The sequence below is a fragment of the Leptodactylus fuscus genome, chromosome 5, assembly GCF_031893055.1.
Source record: "Leptodactylus fuscus isolate aLepFus1 chromosome 5, aLepFus1.hap2, whole genome shotgun sequence".
NCBI classification, from domain to species: Eukaryota; Metazoa; Chordata; class Amphibia; order Anura; family Leptodactylidae; genus Leptodactylus; species Leptodactylus fuscus.
In genome coordinates, this window is record NC_134269.1 from 25,074,159 (window position 1) to 25,088,608 (window position 14,450).

The window sequence follows — 14,450 nt, forward strand, 5'->3', positions numbered from 1 at the left end:
TCGCCTGAATCAAACAGCGTTTTTCCCTGCTGAAGAGGTGCCTCCGTTGCCCAGATATGGCTGTTTTTGTCGATACGCAAAAGAGCTCCCTGGAGCGACCAGGGAGCTCATTCCTCCAAAGAGCTCATTTCCATCTTGACAAAAACAGCCATATCTCGGCAAGGGAGGCACCCAGTCACAAGGGGGATGCACTGTTTGATTCAGGTGACCATAACCTATCTTTCAGCGGTGGTGGAGTCAATGCCCTGGGTTCTGCTGACAGGTTCACCTCCGGTCGCCTCGTTAGCGCAGTAGGTAGCGTGTCAGTCTCGTAATCTGAAGGTCGTGAGTTCAATCCTGACACGGGGCAAAATTGTCGCAAGCTTTTTCTATCCCTCTTGCCCCGAAAGCCACAGTCCGTCGCCACTGCGGACCCAAACGTTAACGATGAAACGGTAAGGGGAGCCAAGCTGACAGAGGGGATACAGGAGGTCTTTGAGTCCCTTCCCTGGACACCTTGGAGTTAGAAGGGAGAGATGGGAACTTTGGGAACGTTTTGATCTATGAAGCCAAACTGGGGTGTTGTGCCGAAGGAAGGAAGAGCTAAAAGCGGTCTTGGGCGTTTGTGGCCACCCGCCGACAGCATCTCCGACCCAAGTGCTTTAACGCCGCAATGCGGTTTCAGGATTGGTGCAAGTTTAGAAAAAAGCTCATTCCCATACCGGGAGTCGAACCCAGGCCGCCTGGGTGAAAACCAGGAATCCTAACCACTAGACCATATGGGAACTGTGGTGTGAGGCTGAGCTAGTTATCGAAAAAGTTTCCTGGCTTTGAGTACTCTACTTTTACGTCACGCTTAGAGGGAGCCTGTCACCAGAACCCGGCATATCAACCCAGCCCCGCCGACAGATAGGTTAGGGTCGCCTGAGTCAAACAGCGTTTTCTCCTGCTGAAGGGGTGCCTCCGTTGCCCAGATATGGCTGTTTTTGTCTTATACGCAAAAGAGCTCCCTGGAGCGACCAGGGCGGTGCTGTTGCTCCAAAGTGTTGAGCGGCAACGCCCTCATTCCGCCAAAGAGCTCATTTCCATATTGAGAAAAACAGCCATATCTCGGCAAGAGAGGCACCCAGTCACAACGGGGAAACGCCGTTTGATTCAGGTGACCCTCAGTTGACCCTAACCTATCTTTCAGCGGCGCCGAGTCGATGCTCTGGGTTCTGCTGACAGACTCGCTTCCGGTTGCCTCGTTAGCGCTGTAGGTAGCGCGTCAGTCTCATAATCTGAAGGTCGTGAGTTCGATCCTCACACGGGGCACTTTTGTCACGAGATTTTTCTCTCCCTCTTGCCCCGATAACCACAGTCCTTCGCCACTGCGGACCCAAACGTTACCGATGAAACACTAAGGGGAGCCAAGCTGACAGAGGGGATACAGGGGGTCTTTGAGTCCCTTCCCTGGACACCTTGGAGTTGGAAGGGAGAGATGAGAACGTTTTGAGCTATGAAGCCATACTGGGGTCTTGTGCCGAAGGAAGGAAGGGCTAAAAGCGCTCTTTGGCGTTTGCGGCCGCCCGCCGACAGCAGGTCCGACCCAAAGACTTTAACGCTGCAACGCGGTTTCTGGATTGGTGTAAGTCTAGAAAAAGGCTCATTTCCATACCGGGAGTCGAACCCGGGCCGCCTGGGTGAGAACCAGGAATCCTAACCGCTAGACCATATGGGAACCATGGTGTGGGGCTTAGCTAGTAATCAAAAAAGTTTTCTGGCTTTGAGTACTCTACTTTTACGTCACGCTCAGAGCGAGCCTGTCACCAGATCCCGGCATATCAACCCAGCCCCGCCGACAGATAGGTTAAGGTCGCCTGAATCAAACAGCGTTTTTCCCTGCTGAAGAGGTGCCTCCGTTGCCCAGATATGGCTGTTTTTGTCGATACGCAAAAGAGCTCCCTGGAGCGACCAGGGAGCTCATTCCTCCAAAGAGCTCATTTCCATCTTGACAAAAACAGCCATATCTCGGCAAGGGAGGCACCCAGTCACAAGGGGGATGCACTGTTTGATTCAGGTGACCATAAACTATCTTTCAGCGGGGGTGGAGTCAATGCCCTGGGTTCTGCTGACAGGTTCACCTCCGGTCGCCTCGTTAGCGCAGTAGGTAGCGTGTCAGTCTCGTAATCTGAAGGTCGTGAGTTCAATCCTGACACGGGGCAAAATTGTCGCAAGCTTTTTCTATCCCTCTTGCCCCGAAAGCCACAGTCCGTCGCCACTGCGGACCCAAACGTTAACGATGAAACGGTAAGGGGAGCCAAGCTGACAGAGGGGATACAGGAGGTCTTTGAGTCCCTTCCCTGGACACCTTGGAGTTAGAAGGGAGAGATGGGAACTTTGGCAACGTTTTGATCTATGAAGCCAAACTGGGGTGTTGTGCCGAAGGAAGAGCTAAAAGCGGTCTTGGGCGTTTGTGGCCGCCCGCCGACAGCATCTCCGACCCAAATGCTTTAACGCCGCAATGCGGTTTCAGGATTGGTGCAAGTTTAGAAAAAAGCTCATTCCCATACCGGGAGTCGAACCCGGGCCGCCTGGGTGAAAACCAGGAATCCTAACCGCTAGACCATATGGGAACTGTGGTGTGAGGCTGAGCTAGTTATCGAAAAAGTTTCCTGGCTTTGAGTACTCTACTTTTACGTCACGCTTAGAGGGAGCCTGTCACCAGAACCCGGCATATCAACCCAGCCCCGCCGACAGATAGGTTAGGGTCGCCTGAGTCAAACAGCGTTTTCTCCTGCTGAAGGGGTGCCTCCGTTGCCCAGATATGGCTGTTTTTGTCTTATACGCAAAAGAGCTCCCTGGAGCGACCAGGGCGGTGCCGTTGCTCCAAAGTGTTGAGCGGCAACGCCCTCATTCCGCCAAAGAGCTCATTTCCATATTGAGAAAAACAGCCATATCTCGGCAAGAGAGGCACCCAGTCACAACGGGGAAACGCCGTTTGATTCAGGTGACCCTCAGTTGACCCTAACCTATCTTTCAGCGGCGCCGAGTCGATGCTCTGGGTTCTGCTGACAGTCTCGCTTCCGGTTGCCTCGTTAGCGCAGTAGGTAGCGCGTCAGTCTCATAATCTGAAGGTCGTGAGTTCGATCCTCACACGCGGCACTTTTGTCACGAGATTTTTCTCTCCCTCTTGCCCCGATAACCACAGTCCTTCGCCACTGCGGACCCAAACGTTACCGATGAAACACTAAGGGGAGCCAAGCTGACAGAGGGGATACAGGGGGTCTTTGAGTCCCTTCCCTGGACACCTTGGAGTTGGAAGGGAGAGATGAGAACGTTTTGAGCTATGAAGCCATACTGGGGTCTTGTGCCGAAGGAAGGAAGGGCTAAAAGCGGTCTTTGGCGTTTGCGGCCGCCCGCCGACAGCAGGTCCGACCCAAAGACTTTAACGCTGCAACGCGGTTTCTGGATTGGTGTAAGTCTAGAAAAAGGCTCATTCCCATACCGGGAGTCGAACCCGGGCCGCCTGGGTGAGAACCAGGAATCCTAACCGCTAGACCATATGGGAACCATGGGGTGGGGCTGAGCTAGTAATCGAAAAAGTTTTCTGGCTTTGAGTACTCTACTTTTACGTCACGCTCAGAGCGAGCCTGTCACCAGATCCCGGCATATCAACCCAGCCCCGCCGACAGATAGGTTAAGGTCGCCTGAATCAAACAGCGTTTTTCCCTGCTGAAGAGGTGCCTCCGTTGCCCAGATATGGCTGTTTTTGTCGATACGCAAAAGAGCTCCCTGGAGCGACCAGGGAGCTCATTCCTCCAAAGAGCTCATTTCCATCTTGACAAAAACAGCCATATCTCGGCAAGGGAGGCACCCAGTCACAAGGGGGATGCACTGTTTGATTCAGGTGACCATAACCTATCTTTCAGCGGTGGTGGAGTCAATGCCCTGGGTTCTACTGACAGGTTCACCTCCGGTCGCCTCGTTAGCGCAGTAGGTAGCGTGTCAGACTCGTAATCTGAAGGTCGTGAGTTCAATCCTCACACGGGGCAAAATTGTCGCAAGCTTTTTCTATCCCTCTTGCCCCGAAAGCCACAGTCCGTCGCCACTGCGGACCCAAACGTTAACGATGAAACGGTAAGGGGAGCCAAGCTGACAGAGGGGATACAGGAGGTCTTTGAGTCCCTTCCCTGGACACCTTGGAGTTAGAAGGGAGAGATGGGAACTTTGGGAACGTTTTGATCTATGAAGCCAAACTGGGGTGTTGTGCCGAAGGAAGGAAGAGCTAAAAGCGGTCTTGGGCGTTTGTGGCCGCCCGCCGACAGCATCTCCGACCCAAGTGCTTTAACGCCGCAATGCGGTTTCAGGATTGGTGCAAGTTTAGAAAAAAGCTCATTCCCATACCGGGAGTCGAACCCAGGCCGCCTGGGTGAAAACCAGGAATCCTAACCGCTAGACCATATGGGAACTGTGGTGTGAGGCTGAGCTAGTTATCGAAAAAGTTTCCTGGCTTTGAGTACTCTACTTTTACGTCACGCTTAGAGGGAGCCTGTCACCATAACCCGGCATATCAACCCAGCCCCGCCGACAGATAGGTTAGGGTCGCCTGAGTCAAACAGCGTTTTCTCCTGCTGAAGGGGTGCCTCCATTGCCCAGATATGGCTGTTTTTGTCTTATACGCAAAAGAGCTCCCTGGAGCGACCAGGGCGGTGCTGTTGCTCCAAAGTGTTGAGCGGCAACGCCCTCATTCCGCCAAAGAGCTCATTTCCATATTGAGAAAAACAGCCATATCTCGGCAAGAGAGGCACCCAGTCACAACGGGGAAACGCCGTTTGATTCAGGTGACCCTCAGTTGACCCTAACCTATCTTTCAGCGGCGCCGAGTCGATGCTCTGGGTTCTGCTGACAGACTCGCTTCCGGTTGCCTCGTTAGCGCAGTAGGTAGCGCGTCAGTCTCATAATCTGAAGGTCGTGAGTTCGATCCTCACACGGGGCACTTTTGTCACGAGATTTTTCTCTCCCTCTTGCCCCGATAACCACAGTCCTTCGCCACTGCGGACCCAAACGTTACCGATGAAACACTAAGGGGAGCCAAGCTGACAGAGGGGATACAGGGGGTCTTTGAGTCCCTTCCCTGGACACCTTGGAGTTGGAAGGGAAAGATGAGAACGTTTTGAGCTATGAAGCCATACTGGGGTCTTGTGCCGAAGGAAGGAAGGGCTAAAAGCGGTCTTTGGCGTTTGCGGCCGCCCGCCGACAGCAGGTCCGACCCAAAGACTTTAACGCTGCAACGCGGTTTCTGGATTGGTGTAAGTCTAGAAAAAGGCTCATTCCCATACCGGGAGTCGAACCCGGGCCGCCTGGGTGAGAACCAGGAATCCTAACCGCTAGACCATATGGGAACCATGGGGTGGGGCTGAGCTAGTAATCGAAAAAGTTTTCTGGCTTTGAGTACTCTACTTTTACGTCACGCTCAGAGCGAGCCTGTCACCAGATCCCGGCATATCAACCCAGCCCCGCCGACAGATAGGTTAAGGTCGCCTGAATCAAACAGCGTTTTTCCCTGCTGAAGAGGTGCCTCCGTTGCCCAGATATGGCTGTTTTTGTCGATACGCAAAAGAGCTCCCTGGAGCGACCAGGGAGCTCATTCCTCCAAAGAGCTCATTTCCATCTTGACAAAAACAGCCATATCTCGGCAAGGGAGGCACCCAGTCACAAGGGGGATGCACTGTTTGATTCAGGTGACCATAAACTATCTTTCAGCGGGGGTGGAGTCAATGCCCTGGGTTCTGCTGGCAGGTTCACCTCCGGTCGCCTCGTTAGCGCAGTAGGTAGCGTGTCAGTCTCGTAATCTGAAGGTCGTGAGTTCAATCCTGACACGGGGCAAAATTGTCGCAAGCTTTTTCTATCCCTCTTGCCCCGAAAGCCACAGTCCGTCGCCACTGCGGACCCAAACGTTAACGATGAAACGGTAAGGGGAGCCAAGCTGACAGAGGGGATACAGGAGGTCTTTGAGTCCCTTCCCTGGACACCTTGGAGTTAGAAGGGAGAGATGGGAACTTTGGCAACGTTTTGATCTATGAAGCCAAACTGGGGTGTTGTGCCGAAGGAAGAGCTAAAAGCGGTCTTGGGCGTTTGTGGCCGCCCGCCGACAGCATCTCCGACCCAAATGCTTTAACGCCGCAATGCGGTTTCAGGATTGGTGCAAGTTTAGAAAAAAGCTCATTCCCATACCGGGAGTCGAACCCGGGCCGCCTGGGTGAAAACCAGGAATCCTAACCGCTAGACCATATGGGAACTGTGGTGTGAGGCTGAGCTAGTTATCGAAAAAGTTTCCTGGCTTTGAGTACTCTACTTTTACGTCACGCTTAGAGGGAGCCTGTCACCAGAACCCGGCATATCAACCCAGCCCCGCCGACAGATAGGTTAGGGTCGCCTGAGTCAAACAGCGTTTTCTCCTGCTGAAGGGGTGCCTCCGTTGCCCAGATATGGCTGTTTTTGTCTTATACGCAAAAGAGCTCCCTGGAGCGACCAGGGCGGTGCCGTTGCTCCAAAGTGTTGAGCGGCAACGCCCTCATTCCGCCAAAGAGCTCATTTCCATATTGAGAAAAACAGCCATATCTCGGCAAGAGAGGCACCCAGTCACAACGGGGAAACGCCGTTTGATTCAGGTGACCCTCAGTTGACCCTAACCTATCTTTCAGCGGCGCCGAGTCGATGCTCTGGGTTCTGCTGACAGACTCGCTTCCGGTTGCCTCGTTAGCGCAGTAGGTAGCGCGTCAGTCTCATAATCTGAAGGTCGTGAGTTCGATCCTCACACGGGGACCTTTTGTCACGAGATTTTTCTCTCCCTCTTGCCCCGATAACCACAGTCCTTCGCCACTGCGGACCCAAACGTTACCGATGAAACACTAAGGGGAGCCAAGCTGACAGAGGGGATACAGGGGGTCTTTGAGTCCCTTCCCTGGACACCTTGGAGTTGGAAGGGAAAGATGAGAACGTTTTGAGCTATGAAGCCATACTGGGGTCTTGTGCCGAAGGAAGGAAGGGCTAAAAGCGGTCTTTGGCGTTTGCGGCCGCCCGCCGACAGCAGGTCCGACCCAAAGACTTTAACGCTGCAACGCGGTTTCTGGATTGGTGTAAGTCTAGAAAAAGGCTCATTCCCATACCGGGAGTCGAACCCGGGCCGCCTGGGTGAGAACCAGGAATCCTAACCGCTAGACCATATGGGAACCATGGTGTGGGGCTGAGCTAGTAATCGAAAAAGTTTTCTGGCTTTGAGTACTCTACTTTTACGTCACGCTCAGAGCGAGCCTGTCACCAGATCCCGGCATATCAACCCAGCCCCGCCGACAGATAGGTTAAGGTCGCCTGAATCAAACAGCGTTTTTCCCTGCTGAAGAGGTGCCTCCGTTGCCCAGATATGGCTGTTTTTGTCGATACGCAAAAGAGCTCCCTGGAGCGACCAGGGAGCTCATTCCTCCAAAGAGCTCATTTCCATCTTGACAAAAACAGCCATATCTCGGCAAGGGAGGCACCCAGTCACAAGGGGGATGCACTGTTTGATTCAGGTGACCATAAACTATCTTTCAGCGGGGGTGGAGTCAATGACCTGGGTTCTGCTGACAGGTTCACCTCCGGTCGCCTCGTTAGCGCAGTAGGTAGCGTGTTTGTCTCGTAATCTGAAGGTCGTGAGTTCAATCCTGACACGGGGCAAAATTGTCGCAAGCTTTTTCTATCCCTCTTGCCCCGAAAGCCACAGTCCGTCGCCACTGCGGACCCAAACGTTAACGATGAAACGGTAAGGGGAGCCAAGCTGACAGAGGGGATACAGGAGGTCTTTGAGTCCCTTCCCTGGACACCTTGGAGTTAGAAGGGAGAGATGGGAACTTTGGGAACGTTTTGATCTATGAAGCCAAACTGGGGTGTTGTGCCGAAGGAAGGAAGAGCTAAAAGCGGTCTTGGGCGTTTGTGGCCGCCCGCCGACAGCATCTCCGACCCAAATGCTTTAACACCGCAATGCGGTTTCAGGATTGGTGCAAGTTTAGAAAAAAGCTCATTCCCATACCGGGAGTCGAACCCGGGCCGCCTGGGTGAAAACCAGGAATCCTAACCGCTAGACCATATGGGAACTGTGGTGTGAGGCTGAGCTAGTTATCGAAAAAGTTTCCTGGCTTTGAGTACTCTACTTTTACGTCACGCTTAGAGGGAGCCTGTCACCAGAACCCGGCATATCAACCCAGCCCCGCCGACAGATAGGTTAGGGTCGCCTGAGTCAAACAGCGTTTTCTCCTGCTGAAGGGGTGCCTCCGTTGCCCAGATATGGCTGTTTTTGTCTTATACGCAAAAGAGCTCCCTGGAGCGACCAGGGCGGTGCCGTTGCTCCAAAGTGTTGAGCGGCAACGCCCTCATTCCGCCAAAGAGCTCATTTCCATATTGAGAAAAACAGCCATATCTCGGCAAGAGAGGCACCCAGTCACAACGGGGAAACGCCGTTTGATTCAGGTGACCCTCAGTTGACCCTAACCTATCTTTCAGCGGCGCCGAGTCGATGCTCTGGGTTCTGCTGACAGTCTCGCTTCCGGTTGCCTCGTTAGCGCAGTAGGTAGCGCGTCAGTCTCATAATCTGAAGGTCGTGAGTTCGATCCTCACACGCGGCACTTTTGTCACGAGATTTTTCTCTCCCTCTTGCCCCGATAACCACAGTCCTTCGCCACTGCGGACCCAAACGTTACCGATGAAACACTAAGGGGAGCCAAGCTGACAGAGGGGATACAGGGGGTCTTTGAGTCCCTTCCCTGGACACCTTGGAGTTGGAAGGGAGAGATGAGAACGTTTTGAGCTATGAAGCCATACTGGGGTCTTGTGCCGAAGGAAGGAAGGGCTAAAAGCGGTCTTTGGCGTTTGCGGCCGCCCGCCGACAGCAGGTCCGACCCAAAGACTTTAACGCTGCAACGCGGTTTCTGGATTGGTGTAAGTCTAGAAAAAGGCTCATTCCCATACCGGGAGTCGAACCCGGGCCGCCTGGGTGAGAACCAGGAATCCTAACCGCTAGACCATATGGGAACCATGGGGTGGGGCTGAGCTAGTAATCGAAAAAGTTTTCTGGCTTTGAGTACTCTACTTTTACGTCACGCTCAGAGCGAGCCTGTCACCAGATCCCGGCATATCAACCCAGCCCCGCCGACAGATAGGTTAAGGTCGCCTGAATCAAACAGCGTTTTTCCCTGCTGAAGAGGTGCCTCCGTTGCCCAGATATGGCTGTTTTTGTCGATACGCAAAAGAGCTCCCTGGAGCGACCAGGGAGCTCATTCCTCCAAAGAGCTCATTTCCATCTTGACAAAAACAGCCATATCTCGGCAAGGGAGGCACCCAGTCACAAGGGGGATGCACTGTTTGATTCAGGTGACCATAAACTATCTTTCAGCGGGGGTGGAGTCAATGCCCTGGGTTCTGCTGGCAGGTTCACCTCCGGTCGCCTCGTTAGCGCAGTAGGTAGCGTGTCAGTCTCGTAATCTGAAGGTCGTGAGTTCAATCCTGACACGGGGCAAAATTGTCGCAAGCTTTTTCTATCCCTCTTGCCCCGAAAGCCACAGTCCGTCGCCACTGCGGACCCAAACGTTAACGATGAAACGGTAAGGGGAGCCAAGCTGACAGAGGGGATACAGGAGGTCTTTGAGTCCCTTCCCTGGACACCTTGGAGTTAGAAGGGAGAGATGGGAACTTTGGGAACGTTTTGATCTATGAAGCCAAACTGGGGTGTTGTGCCGAAGGAAGGAAGAGCTAAAAGCGGTCTTGGGCGTTTGTGGCCGCCCGCCGACAGCATCTCCGACCCAAATGCTTTAACGCCGCAATGCGGTTTCAGGATTGGTGCAAGTTTAGAAAAAAGCTCATTCCCATACCGGGAGTCGAACCCGGGCCGCCTGGGTGAAAACCAGGAATCCTAACCGCTAGACCATATGGGAACTGTGGTGTGAGGCTGAGCTAGTTATCGAAAAAGTTTCCTGGCTTTGAGTACTCTACTTTTACGTCACGCTTAGAGGGAGCCTGTCACCAGAACCCGGCATATCAACCCAGCCCCGCCGACAGATAGGTTAGGGTCGCCTGAGTCAAACAGCGTTTTCTCCTGCTGAAGGGGTGCCTCCGTTGCCCAGATATGGCTGTTTTTGTCTTATACGCAAAAGAGCTCCCTGGAGCGACCAGGGCGGTGCCGTTGCTCCAAAGTGTTGAGCGGCAACGCCCTCATTCCGCCAAAGAGCTCATTTCCATATTGAGAAAAACAGCCATATCTCGGCAAGAGAGGCACCCAGTCACAACGGGGAAACGCCGTTTGATTCAGGTGACCCTCAGTTGACCCTAACCTATCTTTCAGCGGCGCCGAGTCGATGCTCTGGGTTCTGCTGACAGTCTCGCTTCCGGTTGCCTCGTTAGCGCAGTAGATAGCGCGTCAGTCTCATAATCTGAAGGTCGTGAGTTCGATCATCACACGCGGCACTTTTGTCACGAGATTTTTCTCTCCCTCTTGCCCCGATAACCACAGTCCTTCGCCACTGCGGACCCAAACGTTACCGATGAAACACTAAGGGGAGCCAAGCTGACAGAGGGGATACAGGGGGTCTTTGAGTCCCTTCCCTGGACACCTTGGAGTTGGAAGGGAGAGATGAGAACGTTTTGAGCTATGAAGCCATACTGGGGTCTTGTGCCGAAGGAAGGAAGGGCTAAAAGCGGTCTTTGGCGTTTGCGGCCGCCCGCCGACAGCAGGTCCGACCCAAAGAATTTAACGCTGCAACGCGGTTTCTGGATTGGTGTAAGTCTAGAAAAAGGCTCATTCCCATACCGGGAGTCGAACCCGGGCCGCCTGGGTGAGAACCAGGAATCCTAACCACTAGACCATATGGGAACCATGGGGTGGGGCTGAGCTAGTAATCGAAAAAGTTTTCTGGCTTTGAGTACTCTACTTTTACGTCACGCTCAGAGCGAGCCTGTCACCAGATCCCGGCATATCAACCCAGCCCCGCCGACAGATAGGTTAAGGTCGCCTGAATCAAACAGCGTTTTTCCCTGCTGAAGAGGTGCCTCCGTTGCCCAGATATGGCTGTTTTTGTCGATACGCAAAAGAGCTCCCTGGAGCGACCAGGGAGCTCATTCCTCCAAAGAGCTCATTTCCATCTTGACAAAAACAGCCATATCTCGGCAAGGGAGGCACCCAGTCACAAGGGGGATGCACTGTTTGATTCAGGTGACCATAACCTATCTTTCAGCGGTGGTGGAGTCAATGCCCTGGGTTCTGCTGACAGGTTCACCTCCGGTCGCCTCGTTAGCGCAGTAGGTAGCGTGTCAGTCTCGTAATCTGAAGGTCGTGAGTTCAATCCTCACACGGGGCAAAATTGTCGCAAGCTTTTTCTATCCCTCTTGCCCCGAAAGCCACAGTCCGTCGCCACTGCGGACCCAAACGTTAACGATGAAACGGTAAGGGGAGCCAAGCTGACAGAGGGGATACAGGAGGTCTTTGAGTCCCTTCCAGGACACCTTGGAGTTAGAAGGGAGAGATGGGAACTTTGGGAACGTTTTGATCTATGAAGCCAAACTGGGGTGTTGTGCCGAAGGAAGGAAGAGCTAAAAGCGGTCTTGGGCGTTTGTGGCCGCCCGCCGACAGCATCTCCGACCCAAGTGCTTTAACGCCGCAATGCGGTTTCAGGATTGGTGCAAGTTTAGAAAAAAGCTCATTCCCATACCGGGAGTCGAACCCAGGCCGCCTGGGTGAAAACCAGGAATCCTAACCCCTAGACCAAATGGGAACTGTGGTGTGAGGCTGAGCTAGTTATCGAAAAAGTTTCCTGGCTTTGAGTACTCTACTTTTACGTCACGCTTAGAGGGAGCCTGTCACCAGAACCCGGCATATCAACCCAGCCCCGCCGACAGATAGGTTAGGGTCGCCTGAGTCAAACAGCGTTTTCTCCTGCTGAAGGGGTGCCTCCGTTGCCCAGATATGGCTGTTTTTGTCTTATACGCAAAAGAGCTCCCTGGAGCGACCAGGGCGGTGCCGTTGCTCCAAAGTGTTGAGCGGCAACGCCCTCATTCCGCCAAAGAGCTCATTTCCATATTGAGAAAAACAGCCATATCTCGGCAAGAGAGGCACCCAGTCACAACGGGGAAACGCCGTTTGATTCAGGTGACCCTCAGTTGACCCTAACCTATCTTTCAGCGGCGCCGAGTCGATGCTCTGGGTTCTGCTGACAGTCTCGCTTCCGGTTGCCTCGTTAGCGCAGTAGATAGCGCGTCAGTCTCATAATCTGAAGGTCGTGAGTTCGATCATCACACGCGGCACTTTTGTCACGAGATTTTTCTCTCCCTCTTGCCCCGATAACCACAGTCCTTCGCCACTGCGGACCCAAACGTTACCGATGAAACACTAAGGGGAGCCAAGCTGACAGAGGGGATACAGGGGGTCTTTGAGTCCCTTCCCTGGACACCTTGGAGTTGGAAGGGAGAGATGAGAACGTTTTGAGCTATGAAGCCATACTGGGGTCTTGTGCCGAAGGAAGGAAGGGCTAAAAGCGGTCTTTGGCGTTTGCGGCCGCCCGCCGACAGCAGGTCCGACCCAAAGACTTTAACGCTGCAACGCGGTTTCTGGATTGGTGTAAGTCTAGAAAAAGGCTCATTCCCATACCGGGAGTCGAACCCGGGCCGCCTGGGTGAGAACCAGGAATCCTAACCACTAGACCATATGGGAACCATGGGGTGGGGCTGAGCTAGTAATCGAAAAAGTTTTCTGGCTTTGAGTACTCTACTTTTACGTCACGCTCAGAGCGAGCCTGTCACCAGATCCCGGCATATCAACCCAGCCCCGCCGACAGATAGGTTAAGGTCGCCTGAATCAAACAGCGTTTTTCCCTGCTGAAGAGGTGCCTCCGTTGCCCAGATATGGCTGTTTTTGTCGATACGCAAAAGAGCTCCCTGGAGCGACCAGGGAGCTCATTCCTCCAAAGAGCTCATTTCCATCTTGACAAAAACAGCCATATCTCGGCAAGGGAGGCACCCAGTCACAAGGGGGATGCACTGTTTGATTCAGGTGACCATAACCTATCTTTCAGCGGTGGTGGAGTCAATGCCCTGGGTTCTGCTGACAGGTTCACCTCCGGTCGCCTCGTTAGCGCAGTAGGTAGCGTGTCAGTCTCGTAATCTGAAGGTCGTGAGTTCAATCCTCACACGGGGCAAAATTGTCGCAAGCTTTTTCTATCCCTCTTGCCCCGAAAGCCACAGTCCGTCGCCACTGCGGACCCAAACGTTAACGATGAAACGGTAAGGGGAGCCAAGCTGACAGAGGGGATACAGGAGGTCTTTGAGTCCCTTCCAGGACACCTTGGAGTTAGAAGGGAGAGATGGGAACTTTGGGAACGTTTTGATCTATGAAGCCAAACTGGGGTGTTGTGCCGAAGGAAGGAAGAGCTAAAAGCGGTCTTGGGCGTTTGTGGCCGCCCGCCGACAGCATCTCCGACCCAAGTGCTTTAACGCCGCAATGCAGTTTCAGGATTGGTGCAAGTTTAGAAAAAAGCTCATTCCCATACCGGGAGTCGAACCCGGGCCGCCTGGGTGAAAACCAGGAATCCTAACCGCTAGACCATATGGGAACTGTGGTGTGAGGCTGAGCTAGTTATCGAAAAAGTTTCCTGGCTTTGAGTACTCTACTTTTACGTCACGCTTAGAGGGAGCCTGTCACCAGAACCCGGCATATCAACCCAGCCCCGCCGACAGATAGGTTAGGGTCGCCTGAGTCAAACAGCGTTTTCTCCTGCTGAAGGGGTGCCTCCGTTGCCCAGATATGGCTGTTTTTGTCTTATACGCAAAAGAGCTCCCTGGAGCGACCAGGGCGGTGCCGTTGCTCCAAAGTGTTGAGCGGCAACGCCCTCATTCCGCCAAAGAGCTCATTTCCATATTGAGAAAAACAGCCATATCTCGGCAAGAGAGGCACCCAGTCACAACGGGGAAACGCCGTTTGATTCAGGTGACCCTCAGTTGACCCTAACCTATCTTTCAGCGGCGCCGAGTCGATGCTCTGGGTTCTGCTGACAGTCTCGCTTCCGGTTGCCTCGTTAGCGCAGTAGGTAGCGCGTCAGTCTCATAATCTGAAGGTCGTGAGTTCGATCCTCACACGCGGCACTTTTGTCACGAGATTTTTCTCTCCCTCTTCCCCCGATAACCACAGTCCTTCGCCACTGCGGACCCAAACGTTACCGATGAAACACTAAGGGGAGCCAAGCTGACAGAGGGGATACAGGGGGTCTTTGAGTCCCTTCCCTGGACACCTTGGAGTTGGAAGGGAGAGATGAGAACGTTTTGAGCTATGAAGCCATACTGGGGTCTTGTGCCGAAGGAAGGAAGGGCTAAAAGCGGTCTTTGGCGTTTGCGGCCGCCCGCCGACAGCAGGTCCGACCCAAAGACTTTAACGCTGCAACGCGGTTTCTGGATTGGTGTAAGTCTAGAAAAAG

The 14,450-nt window shown here is 53.5% G+C and overlaps 29 non-coding genes across 29 annotated transcripts; 14 read left to right on the plus strand and 15 right to left on the minus strand.

Moving 5' to 3' along the window:
- Positions 1–276: 276 nt before the first annotated feature.
- Positions 277–349, plus strand: TRNAT-CGU (transfer RNA threonine (anticodon CGU)). The gene has a single exon. It is a non-coding gene; the product is annotated as a tRNA-Thr (tRNA).
- A 343-nt stretch (positions 350–692) lies between these two features.
- TRNAE-UUC (transfer RNA glutamic acid (anticodon UUC)) lies at positions 693–764 on the minus strand. Its single transcript has one exon. It is a non-coding gene; the product is annotated as a tRNA-Glu (tRNA).
- Positions 765–1,220: 456 nt separating this feature from the next.
- On the plus strand, positions 1,221–1,293 carry TRNAM-CAU (transfer RNA methionine (anticodon CAU)). The gene has a single exon. It is a non-coding gene; the product is annotated as a tRNA-Met (tRNA).
- Positions 1,294–1,627: 334 nt separating this feature from the next.
- Positions 1,628–1,699, minus strand: TRNAE-CUC (transfer RNA glutamic acid (anticodon CUC)). The gene has a single exon. It is a non-coding gene; the product is annotated as a tRNA-Glu (tRNA).
- Positions 1,700–2,110: 411 nt separating this feature from the next.
- Positions 2,111–2,183, plus strand: TRNAT-CGU (transfer RNA threonine (anticodon CGU)). The gene has a single exon. It is a non-coding gene; the product is annotated as a tRNA-Thr (tRNA).
- Positions 2,184–2,522: 339 nt separating this feature from the next.
- TRNAE-UUC (transfer RNA glutamic acid (anticodon UUC)) lies at positions 2,523–2,594 on the minus strand. The gene has a single exon. It is a non-coding gene; the product is annotated as a tRNA-Glu (tRNA).
- Positions 2,595–3,050: 456 nt separating this feature from the next.
- On the plus strand, positions 3,051–3,123 carry TRNAM-CAU (transfer RNA methionine (anticodon CAU)). Its single transcript has one exon. It is a non-coding gene; the product is annotated as a tRNA-Met (tRNA).
- Positions 3,124–3,457: 334 nt separating this feature from the next.
- TRNAE-CUC (transfer RNA glutamic acid (anticodon CUC)) lies at positions 3,458–3,529 on the minus strand. Its single transcript has one exon. It is a non-coding gene; the product is annotated as a tRNA-Glu (tRNA).
- Positions 3,530–3,940: 411 nt separating this feature from the next.
- TRNAT-CGU (transfer RNA threonine (anticodon CGU)) lies at positions 3,941–4,013 on the plus strand. The gene has a single exon. It is a non-coding gene; the product is annotated as a tRNA-Thr (tRNA).
- A 343-nt stretch (positions 4,014–4,356) lies between these two features.
- Positions 4,357–4,428, minus strand: TRNAE-UUC (transfer RNA glutamic acid (anticodon UUC)). Its single transcript has one exon. It is a non-coding gene; the product is annotated as a tRNA-Glu (tRNA).
- A 456-nt stretch (positions 4,429–4,884) lies between these two features.
- TRNAM-CAU (transfer RNA methionine (anticodon CAU)) lies at positions 4,885–4,957 on the plus strand. Its single transcript has one exon. It is a non-coding gene; the product is annotated as a tRNA-Met (tRNA).
- Positions 4,958–5,291: 334 nt separating this feature from the next.
- On the minus strand, positions 5,292–5,363 carry TRNAE-CUC (transfer RNA glutamic acid (anticodon CUC)). The gene has a single exon. It is a non-coding gene; the product is annotated as a tRNA-Glu (tRNA).
- Positions 5,364–5,774: 411 nt separating this feature from the next.
- TRNAT-CGU (transfer RNA threonine (anticodon CGU)) lies at positions 5,775–5,847 on the plus strand. Its single transcript has one exon. It is a non-coding gene; the product is annotated as a tRNA-Thr (tRNA).
- A 339-nt stretch (positions 5,848–6,186) lies between these two features.
- On the minus strand, positions 6,187–6,258 carry TRNAE-UUC (transfer RNA glutamic acid (anticodon UUC)). Its single transcript has one exon. It is a non-coding gene; the product is annotated as a tRNA-Glu (tRNA).
- A 456-nt stretch (positions 6,259–6,714) lies between these two features.
- On the plus strand, positions 6,715–6,789 carry TRNAM-CAU (transfer RNA methionine (anticodon CAU)). The gene has a single exon. It is a non-coding gene; the product is annotated as a tRNA-Met (tRNA).
- A 332-nt stretch (positions 6,790–7,121) lies between these two features.
- TRNAE-CUC (transfer RNA glutamic acid (anticodon CUC)) lies at positions 7,122–7,193 on the minus strand. The gene has a single exon. It is a non-coding gene; the product is annotated as a tRNA-Glu (tRNA).
- A 411-nt stretch (positions 7,194–7,604) lies between these two features.
- On the plus strand, positions 7,605–7,677 carry TRNAT-CGU (transfer RNA threonine (anticodon CGU)). The gene has a single exon. It is a non-coding gene; the product is annotated as a tRNA-Thr (tRNA).
- Positions 7,678–8,020: 343 nt separating this feature from the next.
- On the minus strand, positions 8,021–8,092 carry TRNAE-UUC (transfer RNA glutamic acid (anticodon UUC)). Its single transcript has one exon. It is a non-coding gene; the product is annotated as a tRNA-Glu (tRNA).
- Positions 8,093–8,548: 456 nt separating this feature from the next.
- TRNAM-CAU (transfer RNA methionine (anticodon CAU)) lies at positions 8,549–8,621 on the plus strand. Its single transcript has one exon. It is a non-coding gene; the product is annotated as a tRNA-Met (tRNA).
- Positions 8,622–8,955: 334 nt separating this feature from the next.
- Positions 8,956–9,027, minus strand: TRNAE-CUC (transfer RNA glutamic acid (anticodon CUC)). Its single transcript has one exon. It is a non-coding gene; the product is annotated as a tRNA-Glu (tRNA).
- Positions 9,028–9,438: 411 nt separating this feature from the next.
- Positions 9,439–9,511, plus strand: TRNAT-CGU (transfer RNA threonine (anticodon CGU)). The gene has a single exon. It is a non-coding gene; the product is annotated as a tRNA-Thr (tRNA).
- A 343-nt stretch (positions 9,512–9,854) lies between these two features.
- Positions 9,855–9,926, minus strand: TRNAE-UUC (transfer RNA glutamic acid (anticodon UUC)). The gene has a single exon. It is a non-coding gene; the product is annotated as a tRNA-Glu (tRNA).
- Positions 9,927–10,789: 863 nt separating this feature from the next.
- Positions 10,790–10,861, minus strand: TRNAE-CUC (transfer RNA glutamic acid (anticodon CUC)). The gene has a single exon. It is a non-coding gene; the product is annotated as a tRNA-Glu (tRNA).
- Positions 10,862–11,272: 411 nt separating this feature from the next.
- On the plus strand, positions 11,273–11,345 carry TRNAT-CGU (transfer RNA threonine (anticodon CGU)). Its single transcript has one exon. It is a non-coding gene; the product is annotated as a tRNA-Thr (tRNA).
- Positions 11,346–11,687: 342 nt separating this feature from the next.
- TRNAE-UUC (transfer RNA glutamic acid (anticodon UUC)) lies at positions 11,688–11,759 on the minus strand. Its single transcript has one exon. It is a non-coding gene; the product is annotated as a tRNA-Glu (tRNA).
- An 863-nt stretch (positions 11,760–12,622) lies between these two features.
- On the minus strand, positions 12,623–12,694 carry TRNAE-CUC (transfer RNA glutamic acid (anticodon CUC)). Its single transcript has one exon. It is a non-coding gene; the product is annotated as a tRNA-Glu (tRNA).
- A 411-nt stretch (positions 12,695–13,105) lies between these two features.
- On the plus strand, positions 13,106–13,178 carry TRNAT-CGU (transfer RNA threonine (anticodon CGU)). Its single transcript has one exon. It is a non-coding gene; the product is annotated as a tRNA-Thr (tRNA).
- A 342-nt stretch (positions 13,179–13,520) lies between these two features.
- Positions 13,521–13,592, minus strand: TRNAE-UUC (transfer RNA glutamic acid (anticodon UUC)). The gene has a single exon. It is a non-coding gene; the product is annotated as a tRNA-Glu (tRNA).
- A 456-nt stretch (positions 13,593–14,048) lies between these two features.
- Positions 14,049–14,121, plus strand: TRNAM-CAU (transfer RNA methionine (anticodon CAU)). Its single transcript has one exon. It is a non-coding gene; the product is annotated as a tRNA-Met (tRNA).
- The last annotated feature ends 329 nt before the right edge of the window (positions 14,122–14,450 follow it).